The sequence below is a fragment of the Amblyomma americanum genome, chromosome 2 (genome assembly GCF_052857255.1).
Source record: "Amblyomma americanum isolate KBUSLIRL-KWMA chromosome 2, ASM5285725v1, whole genome shotgun sequence".
In the NCBI taxonomy this organism is placed as follows: domain Eukaryota; kingdom Metazoa; phylum Arthropoda; class Arachnida; order Ixodida; family Ixodidae; genus Amblyomma; species Amblyomma americanum.
The window spans coordinates 142,031,876-142,047,277 of NC_135498.1; the positions used below are offsets into that span (position 1 = coordinate 142,031,876).

At 43.9% G+C, this 15,402-nt stretch overlaps 1 long non-coding RNA gene and 1 pseudogene across 2 annotated transcripts in view; both read right to left on the reverse strand.

Annotated features, from left to right (window-relative positions):
- Positions 1 to 15,402, reverse strand: part of LOC144120107 (3-oxoacyl-[acyl-carrier-protein] reductase FabG-like) — a 173,781-nt pseudogene that overhangs the window by 39,916 nt on the left and 118,463 nt on the right. The gene's annotated exons all lie outside the window — the stretch shown is intronic.
- Positions 6,097 to 8,449, reverse strand: LOC144119129 (uncharacterized). The gene is made up of 3 exons (XR_013312271.1): positions 8,359 to 8,449; positions 7,285 to 7,359; positions 6,097 to 6,562 (listed from the first exon to the last, which is right to left on the reverse strand). It is a non-coding gene; the product is annotated as an uncharacterized LOC144119129 (long non-coding RNA).

The following is a 15,402-nucleotide window of genomic DNA, read 5'->3' on the forward strand; positions in this document are numbered from 1 at the left end:
CCCCCCCCCCCCCCTCAAGGTCTTCCTCTCTCTACCTTTTAGCTCGAAACTTTTTCTTGCGACCAAAAAAGCTGTGTAAAAATTAATGGCTCTCCCCCTGGGCTGCCACCACCCTCCCCCACCAGCACCACCACCGTCGGGTCCCCTGCCACTCCTCACAGCGTGGTGTATCGCCACGACACATCCTTGACTGGACGAGTCTTGCCTTGTCTGGCAAGGCGGCGCCCCACCGAACATCAAGCGTGACGAAAGAGCATGCACACTCGAGCTGGCTCAGTTTGTAGTCTGCGCAAGCGAAAACCCACATCTGATACTATATCAGAGCTCCGACGCGGTACACTACCCTGGACTGCATATCTTATTTGCAAGTACTTCAAATATTTTAACGCGACAAAGTTGAGGAGCTTGTGTCGCATAAGAGCTAGTGTCGTCGGCGTCGGCCGTGAGCGAAAAATTCCTCCTTTTCCCCTTGAGCGAAAAATCCTTCCCCCTCCTAGAGATTACTCGGCATTCTTAAAACACTACAAGGGCTGCAGGAAACGGTACCCCCACCACATAAATATCTCTCCACGGAAGGCGCCGTCGCCTGGAGGCTGCTACAGACGGGCTCATACCCGAATCTAAATACACTCAACAAAATACAACCCACACAATACACAGACAAATATTTGCCCATGGTGCCATGAAACACCCACGCTCTATCACATAACGGGGGCCTGCCAGATAATAGAGGTGGCACCAAAAATTCCAAACCCGAGGGCGGAGCAATGGGAAGGAATGCTCTCCAGCGACCGTCAGGAAGTCCAACTTGGGCTGATCCGGCGAGCACAGCTAGCGGCGGCATCCAGCGGAGCCGTGGACTAGGGGCAGACGACCATTGCTGAGAAGATGGAAGACGCCATTTGACTCCGCCAAATTGCTAACCTACTCTCTAGACCTCAATAAAAGTTTTCCTTCCTTCCCCCTCCTCCTCGCCATGTACGCCACTGCCCCAACAGATAGCGCGCGACGGCAGCGCGAGGAGAGAAAGGGACGCCTGCCGCATATTTCCGTGGACAACCGGACCGCGCCGTAAGAGAAGCAAAATGAAATGAAAATTGGTTTTAAGGAAAGGAAGTGAGGTCTGTCTCACATATCTCTGTGGACGCCCCAACCGCTCCGTAAGGAAAGGAAAATGCAATGAAAGTTGATTTTAAGGAAAGGAAGTGACGCGTCTGACATATCTCTCGTTCGGGCGCAGTGGGGCCGTGCGGGCACGCAGGAATCACGCGGTGAGCGGCGAACAACGCAGCGCACATCCAAAGCACGTTCACTACAAAGCTTGCGGCTTGCTGCCCGTTCGTTCGGCGCGGAAGCTATGCTGGCGTTCGTCGCATCGGGTTTGTCGAGAACGACGTATCGACGGACTACTGTAGTTTGAGTCCCACGTCTATCGGCAAGGCGCCTGGCAGCGCTCCTACGTGGTTTGGCACTCCGCGCGTCCGTTTCACCGTAGGTTGCATAACGATTTGTCTACCAGGCAAGGCGTCGCGCCGAACGGGCGATGGCGTTCCGTGGACTCCCTGGCAGTGCTGCAACACGCTGTCGCGTTCCACTATTAAAGGCGAAGCTTAAGCGTCCTGCAATTTTTATCTTGAGATACGTTCGGAAATTAATGTGATTTTGGGAGTAAGTGTTGCTTTGACTACATGCGGCTTTATTTTTTTCCGGCAGGAAAAGAGAACGAGACAAAGCATGAGGACGACTTCTATGTACCTACTCTCATTGGCTTGACGTCGTGCGCAGTGCTTATCTGCCCGAATGGTAAGAACATTATTTTTCCTCTTTGGCGCAATGAATTCACCAAACATTCACTACTTTGTCGAACAGCGTGTTTAAATTCATGCGACCTGACATCCGATGCATTCAGGAACACGTTTTTTTATGTACAGCTTATGCAGAATAGGAATCGGAACTGCTTTGTGTTCCACTACAGAGTAGTCGGTCAGAATATCTGTACTACTTCCGCGCTGTTTCTCTATGGATAACACACATGAAGGTGCAACTCTCAATGAAAAAAAAGCAATACACTGGACTGTCAGACGGGGGTTTTGTGTGGTTTTTAAGTCAGTTTCTAATCTGTATTGCATGCATTGGAAGCGATTATGATAAACTGTTGGATTAAAAAAAAACAAAGGTGTTCTGAGTCTTTTCCGTCCACCGTATTTATTTTTAACCCTATGCAAAAAACGAGCTTTGTTCAAAACTGTAGTTTTGACGTCCATATGGAGGAGATCATGCAACCTGTGCATCTTTATGTGAATAAAAAATTCACTCTATATTTAGAGATACGTAGTTATATTATAACAAAATAATACATTAGTTTCCTTTCAATATCACATTACTTTTTTCCACATTGAATATCTTTACTGGAGGTGCGAAATGGCGCATGAACCTAAAATTACCAATTTTGTACAAGGCTAATTAAATTCCACTTTGTGCAAAAAATGCGGTGTTAGTTGTTACAAATTATCCTGTAAAATGTGTGTTTAGTGTTTTCACGCCGACTGTGCCTCACAAAATTCAGTGTTATTGAATCATTTCCGTTTTTGTCCTGTGACGGCCATATTTAGGCTCAACATGACATCATGCCTCTCTTTGCAGGCTCGACGCAATGTGAGCTCATCATTCAAGAGCTGGACGAGGAATGTGAGTGCAGTGCAAGAGTCCTTTTTCAAGACGAGTGCAACGACTACTTCATATATGACTGATCATTTCACAGGAGGAAAGCTCCGTTAAGCACCTTATGGATGTCTTAGCCGTGCTACAGCAGCTTGCCGAGCCGCGTTGTCAAACCTAAATCATCGGCACGCAGCAGACATGAAAATAAATGATTTTCCCACAGGTTCTGCGACCATGGTATTGGGTACTTCTTTGATTCCCAGGATGACTGCTAGCAGTCATTGTTACACAATGTCACACCAACAAGCCCTGCAAGAGGTACTGCTAGCAGAACAAGCCATTCTGCGTACGCTAGAAGCGTGATTTTTGTAACTCAATGAAATAAATCGTTTTTTTCCTGAATTCTTAGGCACCCTCTTTTATGAATATTTCAAGTGTTGAATGGTACATCTACAGTTCCAATCACTGGCCAGTGGGTAATGTTGCATGTGCCAATTTTCGAAAGCAGGATACCAGTGTTTTAAAGCGGCTATCAATGTTTGAAAGCTGGATACAAATGTTCGAAATCTGGATGCCAGTGTTCGAAAGCTGGAAGGCCAATCCGCGGCCTTTACTGGCCCATGGCGCGGAACGAACAACAGGCCTGCGTTGGCCGCTCGATCGGCCGAACGTTGGCCAAAAACTGGCCTGAAAGTGAAACCAATGTGTCAAAGTGGTAGCACTTTGCCTAAATTCGAATGTAAAAGCGCCGTTAATGCCACGTTTTGCCACTGATCGCCGAGTGTTCGTCCAATGCTGTTGTGCTGCCTGGGTCGTTTATTTGTCAAAGCGAACGAGATGACACGCGAGAAAAGACATCCTCGCAGAGCAGACTCTAGAAATTCGAGGAAATATTCTATTCACATGCCGGCAGAAATGATGTGACAAAGAAAAAATCTATTTACATATTTTTCTTTAATATCAGTTTTGATGGCTTTAAATTATGCGTCACAACGAACTGAAAAAAATAAATCTTTTATATCACCGAGAAATTCTCAGTGAAGGCTATCATGTCTTTCCCAAGAGTAGCATGAACCATGACGGGTGAGTGTAGCGCAAAACGTGACAAGTTACAAAGGCGCACACAACACAGGCGCTAACTTCACAACAGACAAAAACCTAGGCGACCAAGACGAACATGACCCGTGAGGACAAACAGGTGTCGGTCCTCACAAAAATAAAAAAAATCTGGTGAATGACGACTTACTGAAGAGCATGACTCTGCGATTGTTTAACAAGGCCATCTCTATTGTGGACACGGAGATAGACCGCTTGCTGCCACATTTATCTTCCAAAGCAGCGATACGCGCTGCTTCAATATTTTCACGTGTCATCTGATCCTGGTGTCTGACCACAATCGAACACTTATGCAAAAAACGCACGCAACCACACTCCTTAGAGTGCAAAGCCAGATTACTGAGAGTAAAAGTTTTCCAGTTCTTTTTGTGTTCACAAATTCTTTCATTCAAGCAAGGACCAGAGTGACCAACATACCGCTTGCCACAAGAAAGTGGGATGTCGTAAACAATGCCTTCAGGACATTTCGCGAATTCTTTCGTGTGATTAATAGTGCACAAAAGATTTTGGGCTGGCTTATCGTCGGGCAAAGTTTTTTTTTTGGATAGCCCATTTAGTTTTTCGGGGGCTGAAAAAACCACTCGCGAAGAACAACACTGTCGTTCATTAGCTAAAATATCGGATACAACCTGCTCTAAGCACGATGCCGTGCACTCAACCAGAAAAACAAAATCGTCAACAAATCTAAACATATTGACCACATGTGGATGGTCAGTCGCTCTTGGAGGCTTCTGTTGAGCTGTCAAGAGGTGCCAGATAGACGTCACTAAGTACAGGGCCTGACATTACCCATTATTGCATGTTCCCTGTTTTTGAACGAGTGCAGCGCCTTGCCAATTTATGAAGGAGGAGCAGTGATAAAAGTGTGCTATTTATAAATAAACTGCTGGCGGACAAACCGGACTCATTCTTATATGACACAGCACCGAGAGAATGGATGGAATCTTCGAATACGGTTCACCCATCATTTCAGCGCTGTGTACTTTAAGAATGAATCCGGAAAGCCTAATTTTTGAACGCGGAATACTGCATGAACCTAATATTTTTCACGTATCATCAAATTACAATAAAGAAATAAATATATCCCGAAATCGTGCCTCAGTACGCTTGAATTTTTTTTTAATTCTAGATTCTAGATTCCGCTATCGTCCAAAGCGTTCCCAATTAGTTTCCTACGGTAGCCTTGACTGCATGGTGGTTGTGAGCCATCAATAAGGTTTAAATGAAAGATCTTGTTACGCACCGCAAGAATTAATTATTGATGACAGTGGTTGTTTTTTTATTAAGCAAGGGCATCTGCAACCAAAGAGCGCCTAGGCGCAGAGTAATATGACGCTCTATTGTTACAGTATTGTACTATATTGTTATAATATGGTTCAGTTTGTTACAATATTGTCACAGTATGTAACAATTTTGTGACAGAACGTAACAATGTTGGAATATTCGAAATGGATTTCGAAGAATCCTCGTATTCTGCCAGAAATCCCACGACTGACAACCACACTGTAAGTGCCAAAGCGCTCGAGCTGCAATGGAACACATGGGAGAGCTTCGAAGCAGCGTTTAAAGCTGAAAACACTAAATTTAATCCTAAATAAAATTGAGGGAGACTCCTCTAGTAGCATCGCAGTACATAGACGGGAGCACGGAGAGGAGTAGTGAGGGATAACAAGCGAACCGCCACCGCAGAAGAGATTCGAGCAAGGTCAGAACACTTTGACCACTGCAGACATGCAATGTAGGCGTGCGGAGGTACGGGCTGAACGATCCGTTCTGGACAAGCCATCAGCTGCACTTTTCGCATGGGCCACGTTAAGAAAGAAGCTAAGTCACATCTGTGTTGTAGCAGCGTTGTGATTTTGCTCCGGCGAGGTACAACAGCGCCTACGCATAAACTAGTATCACACTATGTTTTGCGAATGCATTAAGTTCACGCTCAAAAGAGCACTGCTTAGCTTCATCAAGTTAGCCCGAGACGATCGCCTTTCTCTACCGCTGTTTCCTCGTAGAGCTGTTCGTCGTTCGCCTGTGTCTCAGCATGAAGGGTAATTAGGAGACTAGCAAATAAAAATCATGACCAAATGTCTCATTGGGTACCTGCGCATAGTAGCTGTTAGAATTTGAACGCTGTTTGCCAAGACAGCTGTGCTGATCTTGACACGTTTGAACCCGTGCTTGCTACCACTGAGTAACGGATAATGGACATTATCTGGCAGCTACAGTCACTACCAGGGGTGGGCATCGCACGTAAAGTTCAATGCTTCATCCCATATTTATTTCTTCCTAGAAATGTATTTTTCTATTCACCACTTGCAGAGCGTGGAATCACAAGCCAGAGAATGTTACCCCTGCTGACTTCTTCACCTTATCGCGCATTGAAGAATCACCTCTCTGCTTCCTCTAAGCTTTGTGTGCAACAAGATGTTTAGCCTAATAAACATGAGAATAGCCGACAATTTGCCCCGTTTTCTGTACTGTTTATTTCATTTAATTTGCAACGCCAGACGGTCCCATAACAGTGGCGGTGACGGTGCAATTAGAGCGGTATTTGGTAACTTAGAAGGTAGCGTACATATGTGGAGAAATGCTGTAGAAATGTTAGGACGGCTTGCAGGCTGGTCCATTGCAGAGTTCTATGCTCTAACCCAAGCCCCCGCCGCAAAGTGTGGTCATGCAAGCTCCGCCAACACGACCCTCCGCCTCCTGAGGTCCTTCCGCGTGCGTTCAAGTTCTCCGGCTTCGGCCCTTGCGTCCGGACTAGCTTCCGCGGCAGTTGCCATGGTCTCTGAAAAAGTTCCAATGAAAAGCGATTGAAACACCAGTGGGCAATGCGACAAGCAAATGATTTTGCCATAAGTGCACCGCTAGGCGCTAGCTCGTCATTTCACACTGACTCATTAGAAGGGCATCGTGGATGAGATGGTTAGTTATAAAGCTACATATCGATTTCTATTAGTCTAAAATTTTTGGCAGTCTAATCAAGCAAAAGTGAACTATTTCTCATTTAAATTATGTAGAACACCTAAGTGGTACAATACTGGTTTTTCTATCTATTCTACCTTCATGATGCTCCCTGCGTGAGTGGGAGCTTCTTGATGCGTTCGCCGTTGTCTCATCTCATTATGGCGCGCTCACTCGTCAGCATCCTACAGCAATTGTTGGATTAACAAAGTGACATGGGCGCGCTACTCCTGTTACTGCGTCTAATACCGAGCGATGTAAATTAGCCCTAGATATCCCTATCTTTGTGGATGAGTCAGAGAGTAATGTGTAGTGAGAAAGGCTCAGTGCATCTTGTTGCTTTAAGAATACCGAGCTAAGCTTACATGGTTAGGCTCTACGTGTCACACGGATCAGTTCGGGAGGCTGCGTTCAAATGTGCGTCGGAAAATGGAAACGCAGAATTGGGCTATAAATATTTATCTACAAAGAATAGGTTTCGACTAATGGAGGTAAAAAAAGAGCTTTTGAAGATAAATATAATGTCTTGCGCATGCAGCTGCTTACCTGACACCATAAAGCCAAAAATTGCCAGACCGATGAGAACAGCCTTGAAATGCATAACTCTTTGGGACAGTACCTCTGAAGGACAGAAGCGAAATATTTTATTTGTACTTCTTTGATCAACCTTGCAGAAAGATGTCTTTTTTTTTCTCCTAATTGGCGCATACTCTTCCCTGCACAGGCAATCAAAGGTCTCTAATTTTTCATTTTAACAAAAAGGTGTCCAAAATGCATGCTTGCCTTCCCACTGATTTAGCTTTCAAACACAGGGCAAATACAATCACAAGAAAACTGGTAATGTCCCACCTGTTCTTTGTGTTAGGCGAACATGGGTGTAACCTGCCTTTCTTGCAACTTACGTGGAAGGTTAGATGAATCAAGATTTCGTTTATATGGGTGCAGGCGCATGTCTGTTCGGAAATAATATTATTGTTACTACTGTAAGGTGACAATTTTACGACGACCTTTAGGCTCTCTAAACATCACTTGTTGAGGTGAGAAATAGATCTATGCTTTTAATAAAGACCATCACGACTCAAGTGTCCCCTTCAAATCTAATGCTTGGGGGTCTCGCATAGTGAAAGGTGCATAAGACCCAACATTAGAAAGTCGCAGGAGCACAAAATTCGTGTTTAATCTGCACCACAGCGATTCCTTGCGCGGCTTCCAGAATTAAGAGTAATTTATTCATTTGTTTTCTTCTTCACGATGTTGCGAACCTGGAGGAATTCTACTTTAAAAAACTTATGTGCCCCTAGCAGCGACACAGCAAGGCGGGCCAGTGCTACTAAATCCTGCATAGCAAAGCAATGTTTCCAATCAGCGACTCGTAGCACTCGCATATAGAAGACGTAGTGATGGACGATTTTATAGATGCTTACGTGATAATTTCTGCTAATTATCACCTACGGGTTGGAGATATTTGAAAGGCCTATTCGGCCTATTTCTGGAACGGAACCGAACGCATTTTCAAATGAGTGCATGCTATGTAACACAACCTCCTTTCAAGTGATTATTTTAGGTTATAACTCATGCAGAATAAGTTATTCGTCAATGGTACAATAATTTTCACTGTACCGCCTGCGTAGGCTCCTGACAAGTCTATAAGTTTCATAATTACTCAATTTTCTTTGAAACTGACGATTTTGCACCGAAGGAAAGCCAAATTTTATGCGGTGAGAGTAATGGTAGGAGGTAGGATACGGCTCTTCTTATATTGTTCGAACTAGGCTAACACGTGCTGACGATTGGGACATTTTATTTCCTGGTATGCGGGGTCGTTGCCTCCATTTTGATATATAGAAAAAGAAAATAAATCTTTATGAAAGGTATCGTCACATCAGGAGAGAGATAAGTCTACCTGAGTATATAAATTCTACCTGACAAAAATGTAATTAGGGGCTGAGCGGTACATAGGCAGGAAAGGAGGTACGAACAGCATCTACCCAGCACAAACGTCAGAAAAGCATCAAAGCGGGATTTTAGTGTTTGACCGATTTATGTGAAGTGTCACAGGCGCTCAGATATCACTGAATGACAGCAGGAAAAATACGTACAGACTGAATGATATTTCAATTTAGCTTTACCTCTACCTGCTCCAAATATAACGTACTAAATGTGAGTGAAACGTATATCGAGGACAATGTTGCGTGAAGCCGTAATTGAAATTTCTGGACCATGAGTTCACGTTTTTCTGGAATGATGCGTGCAGACCTATTGACAACAATTTTAAAGCACTGATAAAATGTATTGAGGTTTTGCCAGGGTTTTCAATTTTACGTCTCATACTTATCTCGAACTTTAGAACTGCAACGGGCTGTCTGAAAAATGCAGAACATATATATTGCCGCCATTACTGTAGGGACCCTACTTCTCGGCACTTCTCTCACGTCTCCGTTCTGTATTGCTGCTCAATGGGTCTACGCTTTTATTTCGCGTTGACTTAGCTTCTTGTAACGAGGTTGTCACATAACAAATTCTTTCAAGATAAACATCCGTTATGTATACTAACACACCCAAGCGTTGCTGCGTTTACCCATATTCCGTTCAATACTCTGGCATGAAACCAGCGACGTAGGAGAAGATTAGACCTTCGCACCTATAGCTTCACAAAAACAAGAACTTGCTGTTGCCAAGGGAGTTGCCTATCCGAAGGAATGACACCAAACATTTGTGGAGCACACTTCACATAGCTGGATATATAGTGTTGGATATACACAACTTTGTTGAAGTCGTTGCGAAAAGTGAATTCAGAATGCTAAACCCCGTTGAAAGAATTTTTGTTATGTTTAGTCACGTTTATGAAAAAATGGGTTTAACTGAGGCATTTGAATTTACCAGCTCCCTAAAACAGAGCCTTATTATAAAGTAGAGCTTTGGGCAAAATAAATCAAGTAAAAGCTTAAAGAGTGCAGAGACAGTGACGAAAGAAAGACTGCACCGCAGAAGCGTTCTCTTAAAAGGGCGTTTTGTTCAAACAAGCCTCACTAATATGTTTTCCAAACTCGGGAAATGACGAAAACTGACAGCGAACAGAGAAACAATAACAACCTAGTCATCATGCACCGCACACCTAAAGCTTACAAGACCGTTGGTCACGTCGACTCATGCTGAAGAGATTAGCAGCACGCCTTTGAAAGATAAATAGTTGCCTGTGTCGTGACTCATGCCAACGTCATTGTGTGGATATGGAGAGGCTGTATACTTCACGAATTAGCTGACTTTATATTTGGCCAGGGTCACGGTGGTAGAAAAGGAGCAGTGCAATCTCCTTTTCACCAATGAACAAGCAAATCAGATATTGCATCATTGAAACGGCAGTGATCATACTCTTTCAGATTAACATTTGGCACCTTTAATCTGCTCTCTTTACGCGACTGTGAAGGAAGGTTTCTGGTGCTTAAAACGGGTCACACAAACCAGATAACATGTTTATTTCGCCTCCCAAAACACTTCTTTTTTGCTGACTTTGCTTTTTCCTCTCAATTGCTCAGATACTAGGCCGTCTTATTGAAGCCGAGAGGTCCATATCAACGTTAAATGTGTGTGGCGCAAACAGCAGTCTCTTTTTTACTTTTTATTTCTTTACTGCGTTGGGTAACCGATGAATTAGGCTTAAGCAACTTGAGCCAACATGCTGTCATTTTTTTTACACTATGACTGTCAATTGTGGCCTTTTAACATAGCAATGCAATGCCTTTTTTGCGGGACCTGACTTGCACATTTGAGATTAGCTTGACTGAACTCGGGGAGTATCATGATCACCCCTGGTGCACTTCTTGGTGTAGTCCTCAAACTGGAAATTGAAGTACCCTGTCTTTCATATAGACTTCGCATTGCTTCTTCCTGTGTTTCTGCTCCGTTCAAGCATTGAACTAATGAAAACAACGGCGTGCAGCTTACGCCTTCTGGCTGCTACGGAATGCCTACAGCTTTTTTGCGTTTCGAACAGAGGTAACGTACTCTCTGCGTAAGGGAATGAACAATGCGACACCGTCGTCTGTGGTTAAGGGCTGGTAGACGCATCTGCAGTTCTCACCTTTTATTCCACGCTATTAACCACACGTGCCAAATTAAATTTTTTTTTATTTTGCAGTCTGCGCGGAGTCGCTATCCATCCGTGCAGCGCAATTACGCCCAACTATTCAGAAAATAAATATTTCACAATGCTGTCCTGACATGCAAGAACAGGCTGTTCGTGATATATGAAATTTAATTAATATGAAATGCTTGAATGCTTGCGCCTATATAAAACAAAATACTAGACAACTGTTTTTTATGAAACGAGGAGCATATAAGCAAGTGGTTGAGGAGAGGTAATTTGGAGCAGTCTCTAACTCATGGTTTATCTCTATGAAAGATGGGATCTGCATAAAAGTCATTCTGTTTTACGGTGTCCTGAGTGATAACAACAGCCGACGTAACAAGAAGGTACTAGAACGCTATAGCCCAGATTGCTAATGAGAAGGAAGGAGAGAATGCTTATCTAAGTGAAGGAACGGCCCCGGATCTGATTCACGAATACGAAATAACCGGACGAATATGAACCAGTTGAATAGTAATAAGCAGTACCGCTGCTGCCATAATTAACTATGCAAGAAGATCTATGTATAATTCATATTGTGGAGAACTTACTGTGTCCCTCAAGCTTTATTCTGTGCAAAGTTAAGAGAATTAACTGCCAAACCTTTCGAGGCATTTTTGTACTTCAGTGATCCGCAGAAGTTCCACTATACGTATAAGAAGAAAAAAAAAACGTTGGTTGGCTAATTTTTGGCAGATTGAGTATGTTCAGTTTCTTAATTCCAGTTTATGATTCATCTCTCAAATGGAGGTCATATATTAATGCCTGCTTCTTTACAGCGGTCCCCTAGAGAACGGAAACTTGGGGGCTAACGTAAGCGCGGCAAATTAAATTCAGAGCATGGAAAGTATTTCAAAACAACATAATATGCCTAAATATAAGAAGCAGAAAGACCGCAAATTTGGTTCGAAAACAAACCACACTAAAAGACAACTATCTAAAATGAAGAGAACATGCACCCTCCTTTTGAAGAGTAGTCAGGCTGCCCTTTCCACTTCTTATGCTATCAGAATATTTATAAGAATCCAGAGTATGGTACCTCTGTGGTAGATTAACGTCGCCAAGCTAATAATTGCGACAGGTGAAGGCTAGTGACAGCTGCGTTTGAGCACCCCCCCTGCCCATTTTCCCACCGGCGTTGATTGAATTTATCAAACATGCACATGGGCAAAGGATGAAATAAAAAGATCAGGTAGCCCACGGCGAGTTAGGGTAAAGCAGTGGATTCCTCCAGGAGCAGATCGCCGTAGGTGCTGTTGGGACTCTGGTGGCAACAGTCACCGAAGGCAACTTGCCGAGGTAGTAGCCGGAGATGGGGGCAACAGACCTATTTGGAGATATGTGGGCGAAGGCTTTATGCTAATGCGAATTTACGTTGCCTTAGAAATAAAAATCGTCATAATAACGAGCAAGATCACTTTGATATATGCAAGTAATTATTTTGATGCTCTAGCCTGCGCAAACATTCCAAGGAAGGACAGATACACACTTTGCGAACATATTTTGCCTCGTTACCTAATATTCCTAAGCACCATGCTTGACAGAGTTGAGATTGCCTCATTCAATTTTTGTTTTATCAAAGAGACAGCTAAAGCATTGTGCTGACTGCATGTAGCATACAATTTTTTACTCTGAACTGGCGATTTTCATTCAGCGCGCATAATTATTTCTTGCTTCATCATATGGCTATACACAACTATAAGATAGGTTGTTTTGCCAAAATGTGTTCGAACTATTTTCAAATTTGGAGGCTAACTCTGGGTGCTTCATTTAAGGTAGTCTGCTGCTTCACGACGTAAGATTATTCGTGAAAGACTGCGGGAAAACACTCTGCCGAGAGAGGAAGTGCAGTTGCAAAATAAAAAAAAATATTAGCGCTGTGACGTGTCACCGGAGCAGCAGAGAGCAACCCTCGGGGCTGTGGTTGTGAACATGCCGATAACAAAAGTGCCAGGCCTCCTCGCGGAGCACGGCTCTGCGCCAGCCGTACGGTGCGATTTTTGTTGCTCCGGTGACGTCACTGAGCTAACATTTTTCCGTGGCAGCGGTACTTGTAAGATTGTTTGTCCTTCGCTTTACAGCAATCTGGCTTACCAGAATGCAGATGCGCAGTATAAGTTTCAGTGAAATCTCTTTTTATTCCCTGCTGTCTTGAAATTAATAGTAGTTTCACATCTCAGATTCTTATTCCAGCTATACTTTAGAAACCTATACTTCACAATAAATTGGAGCGGGCAGTGATGCTCCGCCTTAAAGGTGCACTCAAGAGGAACCTGTACTCATCTTTTTAGCACGGGAACTCGATCTACACGTTCCGAGCATTCTAAGAAACTTCGATTTATTGTCCTCTTTGATCTATTTCTCTAATTTGAATTCGATTAAACGTCCAGGCTTCCGCCTTTTTTTTGAACTCATCAGTGAAGATCTTTGAGTAAATAGTTTCAGTCGGAGACAACATAGCCACAAATTATGCCCACGGAAGTAAAAATAGGCGTGGACTCTGATTTACGTTTCACTCCGCCGATGGCAGAGCGGCAAGCCGCTAGGGGACTGGATGAGAGGCACTCCACACGTTGGCTGACTCCTCCTGCTTTCAGCGTTCAGTTCAAGAAAAGGCGGAAGCCGGGACGTTTAATCCGATTTAAATTAGAGAAATTGGCCGCACAGGTCAATGATTCGAAGTATCTAAGAACACTCGGAGCGAGTAGATTGAGTTCCCACACTAAAAAGACGAGTTCAGATTCCTCTTCAGTGCACCTTTAACAGTATGGCGCGATAGCGTAATGGGTCAGTTGCCGTACATTTTCAGTTTTTGCAGGCAAAAATTTTGAAAATTGAATTATTGTAAGAAACTTTTATGGAAATATTGAAGGTAACCATCCATTATTTTCGCATGTAAAAAGTCTTTCTTCAAAAGTGTTTCCATTGGTGGAGACGTTTTTGACGATAGGAAATACGTCAATAGAAAAAAAAAATATAAGGCTACTGGCGGGTGATGTGCGGATATATCGATTGTATAGTGAAATCTTAAATTATACGAAAACAAATTTGGTTAATAAATGGTTCCCGCTCAAAAAACCATTTATCCACAATTGCTGGACAAAAGTAAAGTAAAGAACTGGTCATTTTTTACTTTGCATTCATAGATCCCTGGGAGCGTTCCCACCCCTCCTGGCGGAGTGGTGCAGCGGTGCAGTCGTCAAGCGATGCGCCACTGCCCTGGGATCGCAGGTGCTGCCACCGGTGGCACTTGTGCGACGAAGTTTGCTCTTCCCCAGCGAACAAACAATAATTAAACTGCGACTTACCACGGTGGGCAGTTTACTCACAATTCGATGGGTACGTTGTTATGACGCCAGAAAGTCATGTGGCCAAGGTGGTCCATCTCCCTCATAGGCTGCTACTCCGCAAATTTCTCGTGCATTTTTGCTCACGGTTAGAGATGCCGACCGCGAAGCCGGATCCGAGCTCCTTAAGGCTATCGCATTAAAGCCACATGCTATCGATAATTAGACTGTCAGAGCGGTGCTAGGCGAACAGTTTGTAGCTACGTGACCAACAGTTTCATTCCAGCTGCTATCAGCCGCTTTAAAATGTATACACATAGTCTATTTGGCTTATTATGAACGGTCCCAGGCGTCCGTGTTTTTCAGCAGTGACCTTCAGGAGACCAAAATAAGAGATGCAAGAACTCTCGATGCCAAGTCCTACGAATCTGGCGGCGCCGAAAGGTTGCACCTTTGCTGGCATTTCAAAGAGCAGGGCAGCGTCTATTGTTTAACTGCGTTTGCCGCCCTCTATAGCAACTCACATATTTATCACTTATAACGGGCCAACGGCAGAATGGCCACCATGGACTAAACATAGCAGTGGTGTCCAGCGAGACTACCGAAATCGGTCCTATATTTGAGCATCATTCTGCGGCAACTCTGCAGCCACCGCAAAACGTCATTTGAACGGATGCGTACAGCTGCATGCGGGGAGCGGCTCATACAGTTGACGTTTCTGAGCACACAGCTACATATTCCAAAGAAACTAAAGCGATTCCTGCTGCTGAAACGTTTTCTTGGGGGTGATCTCGGTCACTTGAATCGCTTTGGGCTGATGCACCGCTATGGGGACATGGATGCGCTTGCAGTGTGGAGGTCGATTTAAAACCGTAAAAAAAGGAGACATACCGACAACCAACACTGTTCAGGTGAGTGACAAGTGGGGAAATTAACAGGTAGCTGGCTTTTGTTACGTGCGTCTGAGGGGCGCAAATTGCGCTTATATGAGTTGGGTTCTCACTAACAATTGCAACGTCACGCAGATGATAAAGTTTGCTGAAAGGTGAATGTTTTCTGCAGATGCCACAGCAAACGTTTTCAAGACAACCGAAGAGGTTTTAGATTTCGAAGAATTTAAAGGATTATGATGTATTAAACCTTGCTAGTAAAATATATGAAGTATTTTTGTGCTCGCATTTGAAATTCTGACGCAAGCACCGAATGAAGCCGCGTAAGCGTTCGGGCTACCGCAGTGCACACATCTCCAGA